Source organism: Lissotriton vulgaris, unplaced genomic scaffold (genome assembly GCF_964263255.1).
Source record: "Lissotriton vulgaris unplaced genomic scaffold, aLisVul1.2 SCAFFOLD_1204, whole genome shotgun sequence".
NCBI lineage: Eukaryota > Metazoa > Chordata > Amphibia > Caudata > Salamandridae > Lissotriton > Lissotriton vulgaris.
Window position 1 is genome coordinate 321,075 of NW_028249607.1, and position 26,061 is coordinate 347,135.

The 26,061-nt window shown below is 48.6% G+C and overlaps 1 protein-coding gene across 1 annotated transcript in view; it reads left to right on the forward strand.

Moving 5' to 3' along the window:
- Positions 1–26,061, forward strand: part of LOC147663531 (mas-related G protein-coupled receptor member H-like) — a 136,054-nt gene that overhangs the window by 106,290 nt on the left and 3,703 nt on the right. The window lies entirely within an intron of this gene.

Genomic DNA, 26,061 nt, shown 5'->3' on the forward strand with positions numbered 1-26,061 from the left:
GCCAAACAGGTATGGCTGCAACTTCTTCAGAGCCCATACCACTGCAAAGCCTTCCCGCTCAATTGCACTCCACTTCTGTTCCCGGGGAAGCAGTCTCCTGGACAGGAAGACTACAGGCTGATCCAGACCCTCTTCATTCAGTTGCGATAACACTGCCCCAATGCCATGCTCTTATGCGTCTGTCTGGACAATTAACTCCTTGGAGAAATCCGGGGCCCTCAGGACCGGTGCTGCACACATTGCTTGTTTCAGCTTCACAAAGGCTTGCTGACAAGCCTCCGTCCAGACTACCCGTCGAGGTTGTTTCTTGGATGTGAGCTCTGTGAGGGGCGCTACAATAGTGCCATACCCCTTCACGAAGCGACGGTAGTACGACGGTAGTAACCTGTGAGGCCCAGGAAAGCTTGGACCTCAGTTTGGGTCTTTGGGGGCTCCCAGGCCATGATTGCCTCAATCTTTGCCTGGAGGGACTGCACTGCTCCCCTGCCCACCAAGTGGCCTAGGTACACAACCGACCCCTGCACGATCTGACACTTACTGGCCTTGATTGTCAAGCCAGCCTGTTTCAGGGCCTGGAGAACAGCTTGTAAGTGACACAAATGGTCCTTCCAACTGCTGCTGAAGACGGCAATGTCATCCAGATAAGCAGCGGAGAAAGCCTCCATTCCAGAGAGGACCTGGTTCACCAGCCGCTGAAAAGTGGCAGGGGCGTTCTTGAGCCCAAAGGGCATCACACAGAACTGGTAGTGGCCCTCAGGCGTGGAGAAGGCTGACCTTTCCTTTGCTCCATCTGTAAGGGAGATCTGCCAGTACCCTGAAGTAAGGTCAAAGGTACTCAGATTTTGGGCCGCTCCCAGCCAGTCAATAAGTTTATCCGCCTTAGGGATCAGATGTGCATCAGTCTTAGTCACTGAGTTCAGTCCCCGGTAATACACGCAGAACCTCAGTTCTGGAGTGGTGCCCGGTGGGGCAGCTTTTGGTACCAGAACCACCGGACTGGACCCAGGGGCTGCTAGAAGGTTGTGGATGCTGGCCTTCACCTTGTCTGACAGCCGGTAGGTCTTAGACTTCACTGGTGGGCTGTCTCCTGTGTCCACATCATGGGTACACAGGTGGGTCCTTCCCGGGACAAGGGAGAACAACAAGGAGTACTGCTCCAATAGGGATGGGGAGAGAATAACTCCCTCCACTGACCCATCCTTTTCTTGAGACGAAAAGAGATCCGGGAGAGGCTCGCTTTCCGCTTCCTCTGCACCATCAGTCACCATCATCAAGATGACCTCGGGCCTCTCATGGTGGGGTTTGAGGCGATTGGTATGCAGCATCCGTAGGGGCTGTCGAGGGGGTCTTAAGATCCACCAGATAGGTGGCCTTACCCTTCTTCTCCAACGCCTCAAAGGGGCCTGTCCAGCGATCCTGGAGGGCACTTAGCTCCCCAGGTTCCATCACCCACACTTTCTGGCCAGGCTTCAACTCCACGGGGTAAGCATTGTGGTCATACCACTCTTTCATCACTGCTTGGCTGGCTTCCAAGTTGTCAGAAGCTTGCTTCCGCAACTTTGCCATTTGGCTCCTGAAGACCAGCATGTAGCTCACCACATCCTGGGGAAGCTTCCTGGGAGACTTTCCCCATCCATCTTTCACCAGGCTGAGAGGTCCACGCACAGGGTGCCCATACAGAAGCTCAAAGGGGCTGAAGCCCACTCCCTTCTGTGGCACATCCCTGTAGGAAAACAGCAAACAGGGTAGGAGGACGTCCCATTTCCTCTGCAGGCTCTCAGGCAGACTTCTTATCATGCCTTTCAAGGTCTTGTTGAACCTTTCCACCAGACCATTGGTCTGTCAGTGATAGGGAGTGGTGAACCGGTAGGTCACTCCACACTCCTTCCGCATTGCCCGCATGTACGCTGACATGAAGTTGGTCCCCCTGTCGGACACAACTTCCTTGGGGAAACCCACTCGGGTAAAGATCCCCATCAGGGCCCTAGCCACTACAGGTGCAGTGACAGTCCTCAGAGGAATTGCCTCTGGGTACCGCGTGGCGTGATCCACCAGAACCAGGATAAACCTGTGACCAGCTGTAGTTGGTGGATCCAATGGCCCCACAATGCCGATGCCCACCCTTTCAAAGGGGGTGCTAATGACAGGAAGTGGTTCCACGGGAGCTTTGTGGCTGTGAAGAGGTTTGAATGCATCCCACTTGTAGGCTTTGATGGGCAACTGCAAAAGCTTAGGGATTGGGTCAAGGTCAGTGAAGGCGTCAAGCGACATCATATTGATGAACTCCCCACTGTCAATTAAGAAAGGTTGAATTGTCTGTTTAAATCCAGGTGAACAATTGACAATTGTGGGTGGCCATTGGCAGATGCACCTGGTGGATAATCATAGTCTCTGAGTGTCCATGCATACGTCCCAAACTAGAAGCAGTGGGTGGACAGAGAACTTTGGGAACAGGCACAAGATGTTGAAAGTGGTGGGCCCATGTAAGTGAAAGATGCTGTGAACTTCCATATGCAGCATAATGGTGTGGCCTCTGCCCACACATAGATTTTTCGCCGAGTCTCAGTCAGTTGCACACAACCTTGGTGGTCAGCTAGGCTTTACTCTTTGATGACATTGACTGAAGCACCACTGTTGACGATGAAGTTCATCGTGTGTCCATTCTCTGCAAGGGTTACGCTGTTTCACGGGGCCACTGAGTGGCATGTAGACATCATCATGAGGTAGCCATCCTCCTTATGATCACTGACTGCAGATGCAGTGGATTGAGAGGAGGGTGAGGTGGGCAGCTGGCCTCTGGGCACTGTGGTGAGAGTCCGCAGTTAATGGCGGAGGTCTGTCACCTGATATTCTTTAGCATAGGCTTGCACTGCTTGGCTTGTCCCCTGCATCTGCTGCAGTTGGAAAGTTGGTGCTTAGTTTGCTTGAGGCAGACAGATTTGAAGTGGTTTTCCTTACTACAGTCTGTGCATACCTGCCCACGGGCTGGGCATGTCCCATCATGAGGGTATGTGAAATCACACCTGTAGCATGATTTTGCAGCTTCCGAACATAGTGGCTTGTGTTTGTCTTTGCGTGTTCAGTAGCTGCTCCCTATAGCTATCACAATCTCTTTAGAAATCACAAATGCTTCCATAGCAGCAGGTTGCTTGTCAGCGTGCTCCTCTGCATGGCTGCGACCAGCATCTCGGCAAGAGAGTGGGTTTCTCTGAGCATTCATCTTCTGAAGGCTTCCGATTGGCAGCCATCCATGATTCTGGGGCTCATTGCTTCCTCATAGAAAATGTATTGAACTGGCAGCACTTGAGGAGTTTTTCTAGGCAAGGTTGTCCACTGACATCCGGTTGCCGGCGAGCTTTTCTGAACACGTAATATTAATAGTCCACGTTGGTGGGAGGATCTAATTTCTTGTTGAGTTTGGCTTTCACTTTCTGATATGTGTTGGCCTCTTCTTTATGTATTTTTTTTAAGGCCTCATTGATGAGATCACCTGCGATGTTCTTGAGGATGCAAATTACCTTGGTTTCATTCGGTTCTTCCAGGGCTTCAATGAAGTTGTCACCAATGATGCCCTTTTTGGACAAGTCAAAAGGGACCGTAGACTTCAGGACTGCAGCAGCGTCATACCCCGGCCGTCTGTCAGTGTACATGGTAGCTGGAAGTATGGAATGCACCTTGCGCTTGCATTGCAGATGGAGTGTATGCGGACAGTCACTGCGTCTGCCACTCGACGGAGAATGCTGCTATCTGTGGGATGCTGGCTCAGGACAGGAAACAACCTGGCACTATCCCAATTCAAAATGGCCACTACTCAGATGCAGGTTCAAGGTAGAAGGATAAGTGGTGGGCCTCAGAGAGCAGGGCCTAGATACTGTGTAGGCCTCTCCAATTCAAGATGGCTGCCGGCAGGGAACAGGGCATGCATGTCAGTGAGCACTGGGGGTGCTGAGATACCTTAGGAGGCCTTATGATGTGCTGCAGGAGTCGAGATATGCTGGTAGCCCGCGGTGATTGGCTGCACCATGTGCAGGGAGGTGCTGGGGCCCGATGAGTGCACTTGTAGGTGAACCCTCAAGGCTGGTTGACTGCTTCGTGAGTGGGTTCTTGTTGTATCCTTAGTGGAAAAGACACCAGGAGCCAGGATGTATATTTAAGACTAGTTTATTCAGTCTTCAGATCAGGTTACATCTTAGATGATTCCAGCCAGCCTAGTGTGGTAGCAGCCCCACCAGGAGCAGCCTCCCTAGCTGCTCAGCCCATCTCCAACTGCCACATTCACCCCTCTCAGTCACCCAGGCATTCCACGCATCACAGGCACAACAACATTCTAATACCAAGACACACTCTGGCTGAGCAGCTAGTGGCATCAGGGCTAGAATACATGTTATATAATTATGTAGAATACAACATTACCTCTTTTTCTTTAAACAAAAGAAAACTATTACATCACATTACAATAACATTACAGATCTGAGAGATGGAATCATAAAAGTAACAAAAATCAACAATAGCACCAATTTCAAATCTCTAGGATGCAATAAAAGTAAGCATCAATGAAGATAGAATCATTAAAGAACAAATTTCTAATCTCAAGTATGCAGCGATGATAATAATACATCACAAGAGAACCATATACTGAAAAGGAAGGACGGTTAAGATAAAAACAATTTAATTGCAAAATCCCCCATGCCCCTTCATGAAAATAATAACAAATTTCAGAACGTTGAATTAAGTTCCATAAATTCTGTGAAATGAAGGACTAATACAGAAAAGGTCGAAAGAACACACGTAGGAGTAACACACATAAGTAGGAGCAACTGTACCTACGACCATCCCTCATGTAAGGGAACTGTGATACCACCCTTCAAAGACTAAACTAAGAAAGCCCAACCTTAGACTAACTTTAACCTGTGGCATCACTACTGACAAAGGCAGTAAAAGAAACACCTTACACTCTAAAAAATATAAATATTAGATCAATTGGACACCTTACAATAGACAAACTGGAACACGCCGGTGAGCGAACTCTCATCCGAGTTGTAGCAAAACACTTTACTGGCATGTTAGAACCTGGGATGTCAGGTCACCTAGGGTAGCCTGGCCTAGGGGTAAGACATGCAATTCTAGAGGCACAGTGTGAAGGTTGCAAACCACCCAGCAGTAAATCCACGCAATAACACTTAAAAAGGACACTACACCAATTTGTTAGAAAAATATGTACTGGTTTATAAAAATAATATACTCTGCTCTTTGGTTTCAAAGTTTACAACTTAGGCATTTCAGTTTGTCTTGGAAGCATTAACTATACTTTTAAGTTCTAAAACATGTTATCAATCAGCATTTACAGTACATTACATTTGATCAGACCTCTTAACCAAAACTGGCAGGTAACACTTTTACTCCAATAAATCAGTTATGCCTTTACTGTACTCAGCTCTACTCCTCGGCAACTTCTCTTCACAGCCTCACTTTAGGAGAGAAAATCAGCACTTCTAGATTGGCTAAGTTAAATCATTAATCAACAGTAATAGTGCATTTAAACAGACTCCAGCCTCAGTTAGAAAAGGTTACTTCTAAGTGCATTATACTTGTCTCCCACAGCACCTACAACCCCCTCTCCCTAATACACAGTTACTGAGGGTTTCCTCAAGATACTCCCCACTTTATGTAACACAGCTGTGGAAACTAGCAGTGTCTGGGTTATTCTCTGATAACCTCTAGCGTCACTCTCCCCCTTCAGTACACCTCCTTACTTGTGCCAGGATAGGCGGTGGTAGTCTTGTGCCAAGGGACGTGGGGAATCACTGGGCAGGGCAACAGGGAGCCACGAGCTATCAAAATTCCTCAGCCTCTGGGGCCCCTCAGCTCTCCTCTGCGTGGCGCCAAAACCAGAGTCACCGTTACTGCCAAGTCTCCTCCGCCGCTTTTGGCCTGCACAAGTCTCCCCTCCCACTCGCACCAGCCTCACTGAGGGCCGCTCGAGCAGGGGAGAGAAGTTCCCTTTTCCTACCGCCGCCGGGGGACTCCTGGCGCTCCTCCACAGATTTTCCTTGCTCTGGCAAGGATCGCGCTATGCTTCTGAGCATGCGCGAGGCGCGCACACTGCACCGCCTCTCACCTCACTTCCAGACCCGCCTCCGCTCCCGCCTTTCACCGCGCTGGCTCCGCTGGTGAGACGCTGCTTCTTCCGGGCCTGCTCGGTCCTAGGCCCCTCCTGCACAAAGGAGTGGGATCGCTTGGGGCATGCGCAGTAGCGCTCCGTGAACTCAATCCTAGGGCAAATTTACCACGACGCGGCCGGTGCCCCCGGGGTCCTGCAGACGGCGAGTTCAGCACCGCCTCACGGAAACCTTCACCCTTCACTTTCAAAGCGTCTCCTCAGTCACAATCCGGCGCCGATCTCTCCTAGCCACTGTTCCCTCAGCGCCCACTGCCCCTCCTAGATGGCGCTCAACCACTGAGCTAGGACAGCTCACCAGGCGCTGGCTTCACTCCACAGCAGGTGAGAGATGACTCTCTGTGGGGTGATTGAACGAGGGGACAGTCGCTGAAACCAGGGCAGGATGGTATTGAGGGCTAAATAAAAGGGTGGGGGCCACAAGAATTAACCCTCCTCTGTTAGAGGGAATCACAGCAGAATTCCTTTCACTGGGCAGAGGACTGCGCTCCGCAGCGCCACAGTCTCCTTCTCCTGTCCACCTCTCTATTCTTTCAGTCCAGGGATTAGACAGGCCCCCAGGGTCTCCCTTAAACAACCACAGCGGGGACAAGACAAGGATCCCAAAGGAGGAGTAGAGAAGTGGATTTATTAGGCTGCTTCCCAGTCCAGGAGATCAACCCTCTCACTAGCCTCCCCCCACCTTCCAAGATAGCCTGTCCTCCAGCTGACTCTCACAGGTAGACAAAATGGCTGCCCCGCATTCCGCCTTATATAGGCTGACCCTCAGTGGTCCAGAATGGACCAGAAGGTTCTGGAACGCCCTATGCTAGGCTATGGGCAAGTTCTGAGTTTGACAGTTAGGGCAGTTGGTAGTCACCATTTTGTGTGGTTCCAACTTTTCCTGTCAGAACAGGCCTCGGGGCCTGAGGTGAAAAATTATGAGGGGGGAAAAGAACACCTATCCCCTTGACCAACACCTAGAAAAACTCAGTGGACAAAAATTATTAAGGGTATGAGGGGCAAAAAGGGGACAAAATAAATAATAAATTGGAGGGACTACGCCAAAAAGCCAGACAGGTCTAACACGCGTCCCCCCCAGCTGAAAGTGGGGAGAACTACCCAACCCCTTGGGAGTCCTCATCACTAAGGCGGAAATACCTGGAGAGACCGTCTGCATTGGCGTGGTCCACTCCAGGCCGATGTTCCACCCGGAAGTCCATTCCCTGTAGGGAGATGGACCACCTCAACAGCTTGGGATTTTCCCCCTTCATTTGCATCAGCCAACGAAAGGGGTCGGTGGTCAGTCTGAACCAGGAAGTGCGAGCCAAAAAGGTATGGCCGCAGCTTCTTCAGAGCCCACACCACCGCAAAAGCTTCCCTCTCAATTGCACTCCACTTCTGTTCCCGGGGAAGCAGTCTCCTGGATAAGAAGACTACAGGCTGATCCAGGCCCTCTTCATTTAGTTGTGATAACACTGCCCCAATGCCATGTTCTGATGCATCTGTCTGGACAATGAACTCCTTGGAGAAGTCTGGGGCCCTCAGCACCGGTGCTGCACACATTGCCTGTTTCAATTTCTCAAAGGCTTGCTGACAAGACTCTGTCCAGACTACCCGTCGAGGTTGTTTCTTCGAGGTGAGCTCTGTGAGGGGCGCTACAATAGTGCCATACCCCTTCACAAAGCGACGGTAGTAGCCTATGAGGCCCAGGAAAGCTCGGACCTCAGTCTGTGTCTTGGGGGGTTCCCAGGCCATGATGGCCTCAATCTTCGCCTGCAGGGGCTGCACAGTCCCCCTTCCCACCAAGTGTCCAAGGTACACAACCGACCCCTGCCCAATCTGACATTTGCTGGCCTTGATTGTCAATCCAGCTTGTTTCAGGGCCTGGAGAACTGCTTGCAAATGCTGCAAATGGTCCTCCCAACTGCTACTGAAGACAGCAATGTCATCCAAGTAAGCAGCAGAGAAACTCTCCATTCCAGAGAGGACCTGGTTTACCAGCCGCTGAAATGTGGCAGGGGCGTTCTTGAGCCAAAAAGGGCATCACACAGAACTGGAAGTGTCCCTCGGGCGTGGAGAAGGCTGACCTTTCCCTTGCTCCATCTGTCAAGGAGATCTGCCAGTACCCCGAGGTGAGGTCAAAGGTACTCAGATATTGGGCAGCTCCTAGCCGGTCAATTAATTCATCCGCCCTAGGGATCGGATGAGCATCAGTCTTTGTCACTGAGTTCAGTCCTCGGTAATCCACACAGAACCTCAGTTCAGGTGTGGTGCCTGGTGGCGCGGCTTTTGGCACGAGCACCACCGGACTGGACCAAGGGCTGTTAGAAGGTTCAATAACTCCCAGCTCTAGCATCTTGGCAACCTCTCCATGGATGCTAGCCTTCACCTTGTCGGACAGCCGGTAGGTCTTCGACTTCACTGGTGGGCTGTCCCCTGTGTCCACATCATGGGTACACAGGTGAGTCCTTCCCGGGACAAGGGAGAACAACGTAGAGAACTGCTCCAGGATCTGGCGGCAGTCCTCCCGTTGCTCAGGAGTTAGAGTGGGAGAGAGAATCACTCCCTCCACTGACCCATCCTTCTCTTGAGACGAGAATAGATCTGGGAGAGGTTCGCTTTCCGCTTCCTCTTCCCCGTCAGTCACCATCATCAACATGACTTCGGGCCTCTCATGGTGGGGCTTGAGACGGTTGGCATGCAGCACCCGTAGGGGCTGTCGAGGGGTCTTAAGGTCCACCAGGTATGTGGCCTTACCCTTCTTCTCCAACACTTCAAAGGGGCCTGTCCAGCGATCCTGGAGGGCACTAAGCTCTCCAGGCTCCATCACCCACACTTTCTGGCCAGGCTCCAATTCCACCTGGTGAGCATTGTGGTCATACCACTCCTTCATGACTGCCTGGCTGGCCTTCAAGTTGTCAGAAGCTTGCTTCCACAACTTCGCCATTTGGCTCCTGAAGGCCAGCATGTAGCTCACCACATCCTGGGGGGGGTTTCCTGGGAGATTTCTCCCAACCTTCCTTCACCAGGCTGAGAGGACCGCGTACAGGGTGCCCATACAGAAGCTCAAAGGGGCTGAAGCCCACTCCCTTCTGGGGCACTTCCCTGTAGGAAAAGAGCAAACAGGGTAGGAGGACGTCCCATTTCCTCCGCAGGCTTTCGGGCAGACTTCTGATCATGCCCTTCAAGGTCTTATTAAACCTCTCAACCAGTCCATTCGACTGGGGGTGATAAGGAGTGGTGAACCGGTAGGTCACTCCACACTCCTTCCACATTGCCCGCATGTAAGCTGACATGAAGTTGGTCCCCCTGTCGGACACAACTTCCTTGGGAAATCCCACTCTGGTAAAGATCCCCATTAGGGCTCTCGCCACTACAGGTGCAGTGACTGTCCTCAGAGGAATTGCCTCTGGGTACCGTGTGGCATGATCCACCAGAACCAGGATAAACCTGTGACCAGCTGTTGTTGGTGGATGTAAAGGCCCTACAATGTCGATGCCCACCCTCTCAAAGGGTGTGCTAACGACTGGAAGTGGTTCCAGGGGAGCCTTTAGCTTCACCCCTGTTTTCCCACTGGCCTGGCAGGTTACACATGTCCGACAGTAAGTGTTGGACGCCACTTTCATCTGAGGCCAGTAAAAGTGGAGGACAAGCCGTGCAAAGGTCTTGTCCTGGCCTAAGTGTCCTGCCAGGGGTATAGCATGAGCCAATTCCAAAAGAAAGGCTCGGTATTGTTGCGGGACTACCAAGGCCCTTGACGAACCAGTCAAGGGTACCTTGGGTTCACTGTAGAGGAGTCCATCCTCCCAGTAAATATGGTAGTGTCCCGTAACATCACCTGCTGCTTGGGCTTCAGCCTGTCGCCACAGTCCCTCAAGGGTGGGGCACTCCCTCTGCCCCCTACAGAATTCCTCTCTGGTAGGACCTCCCTCCACATGCCCCTCAGAAAGGGATGGGTAAATCCTCCAGAGAGTCTACTTCCCCCTCCACGGACTCTTGGTCCACCACCGCAGGTGGCCGATCTATCACATGGGGTGTGGAAGCCGGAGCAGGCTCTCCCTGTCTCCGGGTCTGTCCCTTTTTAGCAGCGGGCTGGGCCATTGTTCCAGGCTCCAACCCAGGCGAACTCCCTCTCCGGACAGTCGCAGACCGTGTGCTTGCACAGGCCCAGTCAGGTGTACCCAGCATCGCAGAATGCGTCCGGTATTCCACCTCTCTCCAAGTGTTGTGTTCCATGTCATTCCCCAACAGACAATCGACTGGCACGGCAGGGCTTACGGCAACTCGAAGTGAACCTGCAACCCCCTCCCACTCAAAGGGAACCTCAGCCACTGGATAGTGGCCCATTCTGCCGTCAGCCATCGCGGCGGGGTGGAGTACATTAGGAACAACCTGCTCTGGAGACACCAGTTGACTTCTCACCATAGTCATACTGGCTCCTGTATCTCTCAGAGCCTCCCCTCTCTGGCCATTGATGGTGACCCACTGCCCATACTTTGTAGTATTTGGGGGCACCTGGATCTTTGGAACCATCTCCCGCTCTCCCAGGGACACTAAGGTGACACCCGCCCACTCACCCCCCTTATCTAAGGGCAACTCCTCCCCGAGCGCTACACTAGCTACTCCCGGTGACTTTCCTCCGGTGGGAGGGGGTGGTCTCTTTGGGCATCTGACATCTCCCTTATAATGTCCAACACCACCACATTCAAAACAGTGGAGAACCCTTGGCTGCTGGCTTTGGCCAGGATTAGGGTTTCTGGGCGGGTTTGCCCTAGGGGTGAAACCTGCTCCCTTTCCCTGGAAATTATTTTGGGGACCTTTGAAGAACTCCTTCTTTTTATCTCCCCCCTCCTTCTTCTGGGGGGCGCCCTGTCTGGCTTTTTGAGAATCCCCTCCAGTCCCCCTTGAGGACACCCGGTTACTTGCCCAAGTGTCCGCCTCCTCTGCAAGCTTCCGGGGATTGGCCAGCTTGCTGTCCACCAGGTGTTGGCGCAGCTCAGGAAAACATTTCTCGAGGAGGTGTTCTTTCAAAAACAGATCGTACAGCCCCTCATAATCCTTCACCTCGCTGCCCTTGACCCAACCCTCCAAAGCTTTCTTGGCGTAGTCTAAGAAGTCTACCCAATTCTGGGTACTCAGTTTGTGACTTCCCCTGAATTTCTGTCTGTACTTTTCAGGGGTAAGTCCAAACTTCTTCTCCAGGGCCACCTTCATCGTAGGGTAGTGGGTTTGCTCCTCCTGCTCCAGAGCCAACAAGGTGTCTCTGCCAGCAGGTGGCATGTATTTATACAGCCCACCCCCCCAGTGAGTTTCTAGGATCCCGTGAGCCCTCAGAGAAACTTCGTAGGCGGCCAACAATTTGGCAATGTCATCGCCTGTGGTGTAACTGGCGACGACATCTTTGGGTAAATAGGGTCTGGATTCCCTGGTGTTCACCTTAGTTTCGCTGCCACCATTATCTGAATTGGAAGACCTTAGGGTTAAAGCTTGTAGGTCCATCTCTTTAATGGTTCGCTCATGGGCTAACCTCTTGTCCTCCCTTTCCATATCCATTCTAGCTAATTCCAACCTCATTCTCCTCTCCTCCCTCCTATCCTCTAGCTCGGCGTCAGTTAAACCCCTCTCTGAGACGCTGCTGCCCACCCTTGAAGGTGTCCTGGGACCTGTCAGTAGATTCCCCCCTCCAGCTTGGTACAACATTGCAGTCTCAAGGACAGTGTCCCTGTCACTCCCTTCCGTGTCCAGTTCCTCCCCTGAATGAGCTTCCACCCATGCCCTTATGCTGGTCAGCAACTCGCCTTTCCTGGCACCTTTTTTAAAGAATACCCCCTGTTGCTGACACCACTCCTTGAGTTGGGTCACGGTGTAGGATTCCAGCTCCTCAAAATTTAATTCCATCTCTTACTATGGAATAAAATTGACACACAGGGGAAAACCAAGAAGTGACCTGAGGTTAACCTCCACCCACCACCAGAAACAAATTTGGAAAAATCAAAATTCAAATTAGGAGGGCCGCAAGGAGAAAACTCCTGGTGTAGGTCAGTGTATTGCGTTGAATTACTAATGAGTAGCTGCAACCAAGTCAGGATCCCACCGCTAGGCACCAATCTGTTAGAACCTGGGATGTCAGGTCACCTAGGGTAGCCTGGCCTAGGGGTAAGACATGCAATTCTAGAGGCAAAGTGTGAAGGTTGCAAACCACCCAGCAGTAAATCCACGCAATAACACTTAAAAAGGACACTACACCAATTTGTTAGGAAAATATGTACCGGTTTATAAAAATAATATACTCTGCTCTTTGGTTTCAAAGTTTACAACTTAGGCATTTCAGTTTGTCTTGGAAGCATTAACTATACTTTTAAGTTCTAAAACGTGTTATCAATCAGCATTTACAGTACATTACATTTGATCAGACCTCTTAACCAAAACTGGCAGGTAACACTTTTACTCCAATAAATCAGTTATGCCTTTACTGTACTCAGCTCTACTCCTCGGCAACTTCTCTTCACAGCCTCACTTTAGGAGAGAAAATCAGCACTTCTAGATTGGCTAAGTTAAATCATTAATCAACAGTAATAGTGCATTTAAACAGACTCCAGCCTCAGTTAGAAAAGGTTACTTCTAAGTGCATTATACTTGTCTCCCACAGCACCTACAACCCCCTCTCCCTAATACACAGTTACTGAGGGTTTCCTCAAGATACTCCCCACTTTATGTAACACAGCTGTGGAAACTAGCAGTGTCTGGGTTATTCTCTGATAACCTCTAGCGTCACTCTCCCCCTTCAGTACACCTCCTTACTTGTGCCAGGATAGGCGGTGGTAGTCTTGTGCCAAGGGACGTGGGGAATCACTGGGCAGGGCAACAGGGAGCCACGCGCTATCAAAATTCCTCAGCCTCTGGGGCCCCTCAGCTCTCCTCTGCGTGGCACCAAAACCAGAGGAGTCACCGTTACTGCCTAGTCTCCTCCGCCGCTTTTGGCCTGCACAAGTCTCCCCTCCCACTCGCACCAGCCTCACTGAGGGCCGCTCGAGCAGGGGAGAGAAGTTCCCTTTTCATACCGCCGCCGGGGGACTCCTGGCGCTCCTCCACAGATTTTCTTCGCTCTGGTAAGGATCGCGCTATGCTTCTGAGCATGCGCGAGGCGCGCACACTGCACCGCCTCTCACCTCACTTCCAGACCCGCCTCCGCTCCCGCCTTTCACCGCGCTGGCTCCGCTGGTGAGACGCTGCTTTTCCCGGGCCTGCTCGGTCCTAGGCCCCTCCTGCACAGAGGAGTGGGATCGCTTGGGGCATGCGCAGTAGCGCTCCGTGAACTCAATCCTTGGGCAAATTTACCACGACGCGGCCGGTGCCCCCGGGGTCCTGCAGACGGCGAGTTCAGCGCCGCCTCACGGAAACCTTCACCCTTCACTTTCAAAGCGTCTCCTCAGTCACAATCCGGCGCCGATCTCTCCTGGCCACTGCTCCCTCAGCGCCCACTGCCCCTTCTAGATGGCGCTCAACCACTGAGCTAGGACAGCTCACCAGGCGCTGGCTTCACTCCACAGCAGGTGACAGATGACTCTCTGTGGGGTGATTGAACGAAGGGACAGTCGCTGAAACCAGGGCAGGATGGTATTGAGGGCTAAATAAAAGGGTGGGGGCCACAAGAATTAACCCTCCTCTGTTAGAGGGAATCACAGCAGAATTCCTTTCACTGGGCAGAGGACTGCGCTCCGCAGCGCCACAGTCTCCTTCTCCTGTCCACCTCTCTATTCTTTCAGTCCAGGGATTAGACAGGCGCCCAGGGTCTCCCTTAAACAACCACAGCGGGGACAAGATAAGGATCCCAAAGGAGGAGTAGAGAAGTGGATTAATTAGGCTGCTTCCCAGTCCAGGAGATCAACCCTCTCACTAGCCTCCCCCCACCTTCCAAGATAGCCTGTCCTCCAGCTGACTCTCACAGGTAGACAAAATGGCTGCCCCGCATTCCGCCTTATATAGGCTGACCCTCAGTGGTCCAGAATGGACCAGAAGGTTCTGGAACGCCCTATGCTAGGCTATGGGCAAGTTCTGAGTTTGAAAGTTAGGGCAGTTGGTAGCCACCATTTTGTGTGGTTCCAACTTTTCCTGTCAGAACAGGCCTCTGGGCCTGAGGTGAAAAATTATGAGGGGGGAAAAGAACACCTATCCCCTTGACCAACACCTAGAAAAACTCAGTGGACAAAAATTATTAAGGGTATGAGGGGCAAAAAGGGGACAAAATAAATAATAAATTGGAGGGACTACGCCAAAAAGCCAGACAGGTCTAACATGGCACAACCCACAATTCCTGGTTACACTACACTAAATAACATGGTCTAATAGTGAGGAAACAAAACCAATGTAGGCAATAACAAGAATAATCACATATTTGTATTGTAAAAACGTGTGGAAAAAGTACATGAAAATACGATTGTACACACATATTTAACGAACCTACACTTCTTCGAGAAATGGTTTGTACCACCCTGACTATTTCCGAATAGAATTTTCTTACTGCCATATTTACAACAAAACAGTAGACACGCTGTGAACTTGGTTTCCTATGTGCTGTTAAATATCCAAAGCATAGTTCACATGCACCTCATATCTTATGAGCTGCTACGACGTTTTTCCACATCGCTTTCCTCCAAATTCTCCATTGGCAACGTCAGTGGTGCTACGTTGTTTTTCCACAACACTCTTCCTCTACATTCTCTCTCGGCAACATCAACGTCACTTTCTACTTGCTGCAGTCCTATTTCACTGTCACTGCTCCAAAGACGTGAGAAAGCAAAGATGACTCATCGCTGCTTCACTGAATCCCCAAGAACATTCCACGACGTCATCATTCGCTTGCCGCTCTGGACAGAAGAAGATCTCCCGTACCAAAGCAAGCACAATGCAGGACCAGGGACCAACCGCCACCACACAGCTTTGCGAAGCGCGTTTCCTAAAGAAGCAGTTGGACCCTCGCGCTAATCTCCTCACGTTAAGAAAGGTAACTCTAAATCACTTTGACATTAAATGGTTTTTCTGCCGCTGGGGAAATCATCGACTCTCCATACCTTAATTAGAACAGCCGCTGGAGTTGCTTCTTATTGAAAAAAGGTTGAACCACAATTAAATAAGTAGTAACTTCCCCAAGAAACACGTAGTACAAGTTGCAGGCAAACTTTTCCCAGGGTTATTAGCGCAGGCAGATGAGCAGAGAGCATCAGTTTTGAAAACAATTAACTGTGTCACTGTCACTGAGGTTTTGAAGACCCTAAGGGTAACTGCAACTGTCATTTAAGAACCAACAAGCACACTTTCTCTGTGCAGCCTTCGCACATTGTAAATTCTTACTGTAACTCCATCAGTGTCTCCACAACACACAGAAGGTTAATACATCCGTTAGGTACTAGTTACTGTACGCTTGATGGCTAGACATTTCACATAGTGCCAAGGATTTAATGACACTGAAGGCTCTGTAGAGCGCTGTAACTGGAACACAAACAAGTGGTGCTTATTAAAAAGAACAACCCCAAACTGTGCCTTGACCATTATTCTGTCACTTTAGAGAAAGACACTCTTCAAACATTAGTGTGATGTGGCTGGTACACCTACATCTGGTTGTAGAGACGCTACCCATCCAACTCACAGTCAATCTTGTACTTTACCAAGTGGCTGGAACCCCAGATGAGGCTGTTGTTGAACTACTCAACCAACTCACTGTTTAACGCTGTGGCTGGACCACCCAAAATTGATTGTAGTTGCGCTACTCCACCAGCTCACAGTTGCAGATGTATTCCCAGGCTAAAGTGTCAGTTGGTGGTGACACTGCTCGTTGGGGCTGACCATTAGAAGGACACTGGTGGGGCTGGCGCTGGCTTGCCTGGAAATACTTTCTTTTTATCTCTTGAAGTTGCTAGTAGGATCTCTTGGTTACTCTCGTAGTTGCTTAATTTCTTTGCTTTGTTGTACCAGGAGTCACTGGGGTTCAAGACTGTCCCCGTCGCCAAAATAATGTTGTATCTTTAGTGAAAAAGACACCAGGAGCCAGGATGTATATTTAAGACTAGTTTATTCAGTCTTCAGATCAGGTTACATCTTAGATGACTCCAGCCAGCCTAGTGTGGTACCAGCCCCACCAGGAGCAGCCTCCCTAGCTGCTCAGCCCATCTCCAACGGCCACATTCACCCCTCTCAGTCACCCGGGCATTCCACGCATCAGAGGCACACCAACATTCTAAGACCAAGACACACTCTGGCTGAGCAGCTAGTGGCAGCAGGGCTAGAATACATGTTATATAATTATGTAGAATACAACAGTTCTCCACTCATTGCCAGCTGTCGTATCTGGCTAGGAGGAGACCCGACACAGGGTAGGGTTTAACACCTTTATTTTACATGATCCGTAGTAGGCTGATTGTTTGCACGCCTACTGCAATGCTTCTTTCTTTCCCAGAACTCCTCTTCCCCCGTCTCCGACTGGCTGTGTCATCACTGCTTCAGTCGGAAGAGATCACAGGGTCCTAGACACCTGACCCCATAGCCATTTGTAATATTTGTATCATGTTGTAACATGTCTGACCTGTTCTTCTCCCTCATCTTTGTGATCTCCCCTGGCTTCTCTCCTTTGAATTTGAAGCACCACTTGTTCCTTTTAGAGGATCTGAACAGTCACTGGAGTCTTCAGAAAAAGTTAGATTTTTTTGTTGGAACGGCCCCAAGGCTGAGTATGTTTAATGTAGGAGTCATTTCCATTAGTATAGAAATAGTCAATGTGGTATTGGTATGTTCTTTTCTACTGTGTAGTTTTTTATCTCTTTCAGAACTCTGTTGGCTTTCTTTTTTCCTGTTCAATTCGTTTACATTGTGTTATTTATTTACATATTTTACCGCGTAACACTACAAATGTAGAGCCTGCGCTGTACGTCAACTTACAATTTTAAATACTTTTCATTGAGAACTACATGTCCTCATAACTGAAGTTCTTGTTCTCAATCGTAACATAATGTTTGCTCAAATGATATTTTAATTAAAACTATTTTTTACTAACACTTTCTGATATCTGATTAGGGACCCTTAAACTTGATAAATACAATATACCCCAGGTCCCTAAGTACTTAAGGCTAACCCCTTGTTTTTTTAATACCAATCAGATGATTGTTGTCATTCCGTATTGATTGGCGCAACACAACAAAAGCTACCTCTCGCTAGGGCAGCACCTATACACAGAAGGACCACTTCTATGTACACACCGCTATACCGTAAACTGCAACATTGTGCCTGCATCGAACTCTGTGTTGTAGCTTACTAGATGAAAAAATCATAGTGTACAATTTTACTGTTTTTAAAATAAACTTGTATCAAATTTTAGTTTGAAATTATAGTCCTTTAATGAGTAATATTTGAATAATATGTATTGTTATTCAAAACTGCACAAACATTCTCAGTAAAGCCCTATACTAAAACCATGACGCAAACTGTAACTCACCTCGAGTATCGTTTTGCTACTGAAGCAGAAAATCTCTACCGATCGATGATCCCTGCACCTACATCTGTTGAAGGGGCATTTGTAGGTCCTACTCGCCCCAGAGTGGGGTTAGGGAATGTGTTATACGTTTTAACTTTCTTCAGAACTGTAACCGTTTCTTTTCTAGCAGACAAGCTCTTCTTTTCCAACAGTACACAGGCCGTATCCACGGCCGCGGCACAATCACACTAAAGACCAAGTTCTAAGAAGATCAAATAAGACAACAGAAGCAAATTTACATTTTCAGATAAAAACTAGCACACAATCTTCCTAATTAGTGGGATTCAGGAAATTGAATATTTTTGATGTAGCTTTGATTTTTCACAGCAGCCAATGAAAATGCATATTTTCATAAATACAGTATAACAAAACTACATTTCCCATGATACACACATGTATAGGCACGCCCCTATAGTCCATAAGAACCCTCTGAATGCCTCCATCTTCCTCTTTCTTTGTAGTGAACACAAGTCCAATTATAACTTGAATAACTGTACAACTCCTCCAACGTGGAAGAAACAATGATCATCAGGCATAGGTTCCTGGCAGCCTTCTTAATCTATTCAGACTTCTTGTCTGATCCTGAAACAAAGGGAAACGAAACAACCGTAACCACTGAATATGTGGGTGGGTATTGTTACACTTAATCAAGCCGGGTGGGATAATCCTCGCATCTGTGTCCTTAATAGAATTGAAAATTCTTGTTGCGAATGCTAGCAAATTTTTGATTCTATTACAGGACCGGAGGCTTCAGATTATGCTAGTTTAACGCTCTTTAAAAACCACAGACGTAATATCACCCACCGGCTTATAATAATATGTCTTAAAAGTTGACTCAGAGGACCAGTCTGCACAACGCATAATGTCCTGAATAGTAGAACCCAAATGTCTTTGACGCCATAGCGCCCCTTACAGAATGAGCACCAAACATTTGAGTGTCAATACCAGCTTCTTTCATTATAAAACGTAGCCATCTGGCAATGGTGGTGGCCGGCACGGGTTTAAAAGGTTTCTGCAATGCAATCAGTAACTGAGAACAACCCTGAGGCCTCAAGGCCTTCGTACATTCCTTGTATGTCTTTAAACATTGTACTACACATAACTTGTCCTTTTGACAGGAAAAGAATTATACTCAATATGACGTGACAATGTTTTAGTACGACCTGTAATAGTGAATGAAACCCCTTCGGGGGTAAATACTCTACCTGTTACGTTGAGTGCCCTCACATCCGATGAACGTCTGCACGACGACAGGCAACGCAGCATGGCCAGCTTGGCCGACAACTGTTTCCTGGATAAGAGTGTATTAGCAGGCCATTTAGTAAATAAGGCAATAACTAAAGATACGTCCCATAGAGCTGTATATTTGGGTTTAGGTGGATTGGCAACCCTAATGCCCTTAAGTAATTTGCATACTACCGGGTGCATACCTACCGGTTTCCCGTCTATCTGGGCATGCCCCACAGAAATTGCCAACCTGAAATTGTTCACTGAACGATAGGCCAGCCCGTCCGCTGCCTTATCCGACAAAAAATTCAACACATGGGATAATTGTGGTTCCACGCACCAATCCACCCAGTTCTTCCAGGCTGAGGAATAGCGTTTCCTGGTAGAAGGAGCCCAGGCCTGTCTGATGAATTCAGAAGCCCTGCTCGAAACTCCTGGCAGTTGCCACTGTTCCCTGAAAGCCTCCATGCCATCAGCGTGAGTCTGCCCTCTAGATTCAATGGGTGCCGCTCCTGAAGAGGGCCCAGCAACAGCGCTTCCGACTCTGGTAGGAGTCTGGGGAGATCGCAACTCCACTGCAACAACTTGGGGAACCATGACTGTGCCGACCACCACAACGTCACCAAGACTATCTCCACCCGTTGCTTGATCACCTGTGTCATGACTCTGGGTATCAGCAAAAACGTGGGAAACGCATAATGGATCGCGGACGACCAATCCTGGAGAAAGGCATCGGTCGCTTTCACTAATGGGTCCGGCCCCCAGCTGAAAAACTGTGGGAGCGGATGTGTCAGTCTGGAGGCAAATAGGTCCGTCTGGAACGGGCCCCAAATTCTCTGAAGACACTGGAAGACTTCGGGAAGCAATTTATAGTTGCTGTAATCTCTCAGGTGCCTGGAGTTCCAATCCGCCACCTGATTGGATTGTCCCGGGATGTACTCCGCCATCACCGAGATCTGATTTGTGAGGCAGTAATGCCCAAAATCCTTGGCTATCTGTACAAGAAGAGACGATCTTGTGCCGCCCAACTTGTTGATGTACCTCACCGCTGACACATTGTTCAAGCGTAGGAAGATGCAACAAGAGGTCTGCCTCGGGGAGAGCGTCCGAATGGCGAACGACCCTGTAAACAATTCTGAACAGTTTATGTGCAAGGATAGCTCTTGCTGAGACCATCTGCCGCCCGTGGAGATGTCTCCGCAGCGCGCGCCCCATCCCCAACGGCAGGCGTCCGACTCGATTATCACCTCTGGTTGAGAGGCGAATATCGCTCTGCCGTTCCAGGCGTCCACATGTCCTAGCCACCACTGTAATTCGGTCCTGACTTCTTCTGACAGAGGAATGATGTCTGAGTAGGACAATCCCCTCTGAAGGTGCCTGATTTTTAGGCGTTGAAGGGCCCTGTAATGAAGAGGGCCCGGGAATATCGCCTGAATCGAGGAGGCTAATATCCTCACCACTCTGGCAATCGCCCTGAGTGTCACCGTCTGACTGTTCAACAGTTTCAGGATTTCCTTTTTGAGATCCTTCAATTTCGCTCTGGGAAGACACAGCTGGGCCGACAGGGAGTCTATCGTAAACCCGAGGAAGTCTCTCACCTGAGTCGGAACAATCACCGACTTCTTTTGATTGATATCAAATCCTAAGCTCTGAAGCAGAGTAGTCGTAAGGACGAGGTTTCTCTCTAGCGTGCTTCGACTCTGTGCCATGATCAGAATCTAGATATATTCTGAGTCGTATCCCTCTCTCCCTGAGATGAGCCACTACTGGTTTCATCACCTTGGTGAAGCACCAAGGAGCTGAGTAGAGCCCGAAAGGTAGAGCCAAATACTCGTACCATTGGCCGTTCCATTGAAACTGAAGGAACCTGCGGTGTGAAGGGAAGATTGGAATGGAGCGATAAGCGTCTTTAAGGTCCAACCAAACCATCCAATCTCTTTCCTGTAACAAGTCCGCTAGAAGATGAATACCCTCCATCTTGAAATGATTGTATGTAAGGTACTGGCCTGTTGCTGCCACCTTTCTTTTGAACGACAAAGATATTGCTGCAGAAGCCGTGAAGGCCCTCTTGGCATTGAGCAATCGCGTGCTTCTGTAGCAAGTCTGCAATTTCTTCATCTATAAAATTGCGATCTTGTCGGGAAAAATGGAGACCTGTTGGGAGAACTGACTGTTTTGGGCAAGAGCAAAACTCCAGCTGAAAACCTTGAATGGTTTGCAAAACCCAAGCGTCCTGAGTAAGGACCTTCCACTGTTGGAGGCAATGTCGTGTGCGGCCCCCCAAAGGAAGGAGAGAAAGATCTAATACACTCACCTGCGGATTGCTGGTTCTTGAAGTTCGCCCTGTTGTTTCTGGTCTGCAAACGACCTTTGTTGAATCGTCTGCGGGCAGGGTAAAAGGTACCTCCACGTGTGGGGTCCCAATCTCCTCTTCCACGGCCGAAGTCGCCGCGTTGAGAACCTTGGTGAAATCCTCAGCTAGACGAGCGGCCCCCGCCTCGCTCGGCCCGGTTGAAAACACCTTGGTTAAGGGCCCTTTTGATGCCGCTTTGCGCTTTATCCAGGGCGGTGAAAGTACCAACGTACTTCGAAACGTCCTTGACAAAACGGTCCCCAACACATTGCCACCAGCTAGGGGGCCGGGTTCGCCTCTGCTAATTCAGTGAGGTTGCCGTCCATTCTTATCAACAGGGACTTACGCCTTTCCGACGATATTGCACAATTGGCATTTCCGATGAGACAAATAGCTCGCTGGGTCCAGCCAGCTAGAATATACGGGTCGATAGGAGTTGTGCTCTCTTTGGCTGCCAGAGCCATTTCTAAAATCTTAGCCAGAGGTCCCACAACGTCTAGCATTTTGTCCTGACAACCGCGCCAAGCACGGTCTAGGCCACGTTTTGGGTCCTTTGAAAACTTCTTAAGGAATGTGAGGATGCTAGCGTCTATCTCGGGCGTCTCCGCCACCTTGTCCGGCAACTCCGGTCTGGGACACTCCGATCTGAGTCTGTTACATACTTCTCTCGAGAATCCCTTCCTCAGATTTTCATGAAGATAATCTGAAACCGCAGGAGGCGGTATCCAGTCCGATGACCAGGGGTGGACGATTTCTGAGGGATCAAAGGTGAAAGGGGTGTTAGGAAGCTCGGCCGAGGCCTTGGGACCAACCTTGGCTTTCTTCGGTGGAGGAGGAGGCTCCTCTGAAGTGTCAGTGTCTGTGTCAGTGTTAGTGGTAGTGGTAGTGGTATCCGTATCAACCTAAACATTGGCCGTGGCTTTAGGTAAACCACCTGCGTAGGCGTGGTCCGTCGACCCACTAGGAGGCAGGGTCGCAAGAGTCTGGAAGTGCTGCAATTGTTTGGGATTACTTGAGCCTGTGCCGGAAGTAGAAGCCTCAGATTTCTTTTTGAGATGTTGCTTGTCGTAGCCATGACGTTAGGCGAAGCCCTCTAGTTGTATCATAATTGGGCGTAGGGCCACTGCCAGTACTTGCTGCACAGTTTGAGGGACCTTGGTCTCCATAGCTCTATTAACAGAAGCTTGGACGGAAGCATCTAGGGCTTCCACTAGGTTGTCCTCCAAGACAGCCTCCTGCTGTCCTTCACCAACTTCCTCCTCCTCTCCATAGTATTCTTCAGAGTCCTGAACCCACTCATCCATAATCAGGGTTGGATAGATACTGTATGACAGTGGAGCGACTCCAAAATATTAACTATCAGGAGGGGTAATGGGTGGGGGGGGGGGGATTAGCGCACACAATATAAATTTAAAGTTACTTAGACCCCCTCAGCAAAGCTGTGGTCCGATAGGTCAGTGACCTGGGCCAAAATATTGTCCAGAGAGCGTGTGCTCGCTCTTCTGGCTGAGTTTTTACAACCTTTGAAGTATAATCGGAAGCCTCCGGTCCTGTAATAGAATCATGCATTGTTGCTCATCGCATCATATGCTCTCATGAGTGAGGTGTTTCCATACAATCGCTTATGTAATGTATTCAAAACTGACGTCCTTGATTAAAAATTAATCCCAGTGTCCTGTTCATGTGTAGATTGTGAATGCTTCTTGAAGTGCCTTTGTTGAGTTACATATACTTTGCGTTTATTGGGTATCACTATATGTGATATTGATAATCTGTTGGTGAAAGCGTAGAGGCCGAGTGAACTGAACTTCATTCAGATGGCAATCCTGAACTTTACTGTCTAGCGTGGGGTATGTTTAAGAAAATGTCTAAAGGACGCATGTGATGTCCTTAAAACAATACCAAACTGAGAATGTCTGTCCTACTTGCAAAAGGTGTAACCTCTGGAATCCATGACACATATATAAATATATATTTATTTGGGATATCAGTTGTTAAATCGCATGTTGGTACGTTGCAGTAGGTTATATAGTGGTAAACACATAGTTATTATCTTTACATCACAAAATGTTACCTCGTGGTACAGTACCAAGTATTATTTCTAACCCTGTGTGTGTGTTTGTATTTTAAATACTATTTACCATCTAAACTTCTTGGTAAAGATATCTAAATCCTTTTTTAGAAATGGACATCTTAACCCCATACATCCTGTGTGTTTGATTGTGTATGTGTATAGATATGTTCTTCAACCCTAGAAATTAACTTTACCACCTAAAAACCTATAACCACCCTAAAATCAAAAAAATACCCTTGCCACCCAAAACCCATTCCCACCCTGAACCCTTATATTATCCTTGCCACCAAATCCCCTAAACCCTAAAATGACCATTGACACCCAAAAATCCATACCAACCCTAAAATCCCCCTTGCCACCCTAACACCCATACCCACCCCAAACCCTAAAAGTATCCTGGACACCCAAAAAGCCACTCTGACCATAAAAGCTAAAATTACCCTGGCAACCCAAAAACCCATACCCAACCTAAACCCTAAAATTAGCCTTGCCACCCAAAACCCTAAAACCACCCTGGCCTCCAAAAACTCACACCCACCCTAAGCCCTAAAATTACCCATGCAGCCCAAAAACCTATACCCACCTTAAACCCTAATATTACCCATGCCACCCAAAGCCCCATACCCACCTTAAACCCTTAAATTACCCTTGCTTTGCAAACCCACATACCCACTCAAATCCCCAAACCACCCAAAACTAATTTTTGGTTACCTACTGTGATGTATTTATTTTGTGTGCTTTTATGGGTACTATTGTATCCGAACAAAGTTGAACTGACTGAAAACCACCCAAGAACCCATACAAACACTAAAATTACCCTTTTCACCCAAAAACCCATACCCACCTTACACCCGAATATTACTCTTGCTACCCAAATACCTATATCCACCCTAAACCCTGTTATTGGCCTTGCCACCCAAAAACCTATACACGCCCTAAACCCTAAAATTACCCTTGCCACTCAAAAACCCATGCCCACCCTAAACCTTAATATATATATCCATACTAATATAATAAAGAGAGAGCCCAAAACTTTGAGGCGGGTAATTTCAGGAACCACAGCACCAATCACAACACCCGAGACAGCGTTGGAAAGGGGAGTTGCAGCAGAAGGACATAGGCTATGCAGACGCCCACCATATACATTTAAATGGTAAAAGAACTGTGCCAGCAAAGGAGTCCCTTGTGGGCGTGTCTGCGTTGTGCTGTGGGCATGTGCTGGGGGCGTGTGGTACTTTCCGCCCTTCATGCCATGTCTCATATTGTGTGCTAATCCCACCCTGATCCCTTTAAATACCCCTGCACCCCATAATCATAACCCACCCTTACTCCTTAAAATACCCCAATACCCTTAAACACTAACCCATCTTAACCCTATAAATATACTCTGTATCCCAAAACTCAAACCTATCCCTAAACCCTAAAAATGCCCCTGTACCCCAAACCTAGCCTGGAACCCTATAAATACCCCTGTACCTCAAAACCCACACCTACCCCTGAATCCTAAAAATACCCCTGTACCCAAAAACCCAAACCTAGCCCTGAACCCTAAAAATACCCCTGTACCCCAAAACCCAAACCTACCCCTGAACCCTAAAATACCCCTGTATCCCAAACCTAGCACTGAACCCTTAAAATACCCCTGTACCCCAAAACCCAAACCTAGCCCTGAACCCTAAAAATACCCCTGTACCCCAAAACCCAAACCTAGCCCTGAACCCTATAAATACCCCTGTACCCATAACCCAAAACTATATCTGAACCCTTAAAATACCCAAACACCCCAAAACATATGCCTCAGTACCCCAAAACATATAACCCTATACCCATACTTACCTTATCCAAACATTTAAAAAAATATGCTTTTACCATTCATGCATTTCCAACGAATTTCGTTGAAAATGTATGCATGGTAAAAGCATATAAAATGTAATGTCATGCGTTATAATGGCATTGCGGAGTCATGGTACTTTCGTAATGAAAGTATGCGGAGTGATGGTATGCAGAAAGAAAGTTGCGGAATAATGGGTATTTACCCTCCCCCGGTAAGTACATTGGTGGCACGGCGGCCCACATCTCCAGCAACAAACTCATATTTTTTCACCACCCATTTGAAAAATGCACAGGTCTCTCTCATTGATGGCCAGCACCGACATACACTTTTAGACACACCAAGTTCTAGAATTGCGAAATTTAGAGCTGGGGAGCTACGTTCGAATCTCGGCATCAGCTCAACATCCCGTGATTCCAGGCAAATCGCTTTGTCTCACCGTGCCTACCACAAATGAATGTGTTCTTCTGTAATGTAAATTGTGCTCATGCCATGTTGTTGAGTTTGCGCTATATCCTATTGCAAGGAACAATAAAGTAGGGAGATTCGAGTTCAAACCCTACTGAACGCGCACTCTTAAGTGCATCAGCAGTGCACTGTGAATCGGAGCGTTTCATAGGCCTGTCACAGATAAGAAATGCTATCAAAACGAAATCCTACAAAACAATATACTACTGGCAGGCAGCAAATTCATACCTGGACAACGTCGGGACGGGCTGCTAGTATATATATAGTTGTATATGTAAAAAACACAATACTGACCTAAAAAATACTTCCATTGACATGTAAAATTTTTACCACAAGTTTTTCTTTATCATTTATAACTTTACAGCGACATTGTAAACGCATACTGGTGGTAAAGAATTGTGTTGTAAAAACAGTCATTGTGAGG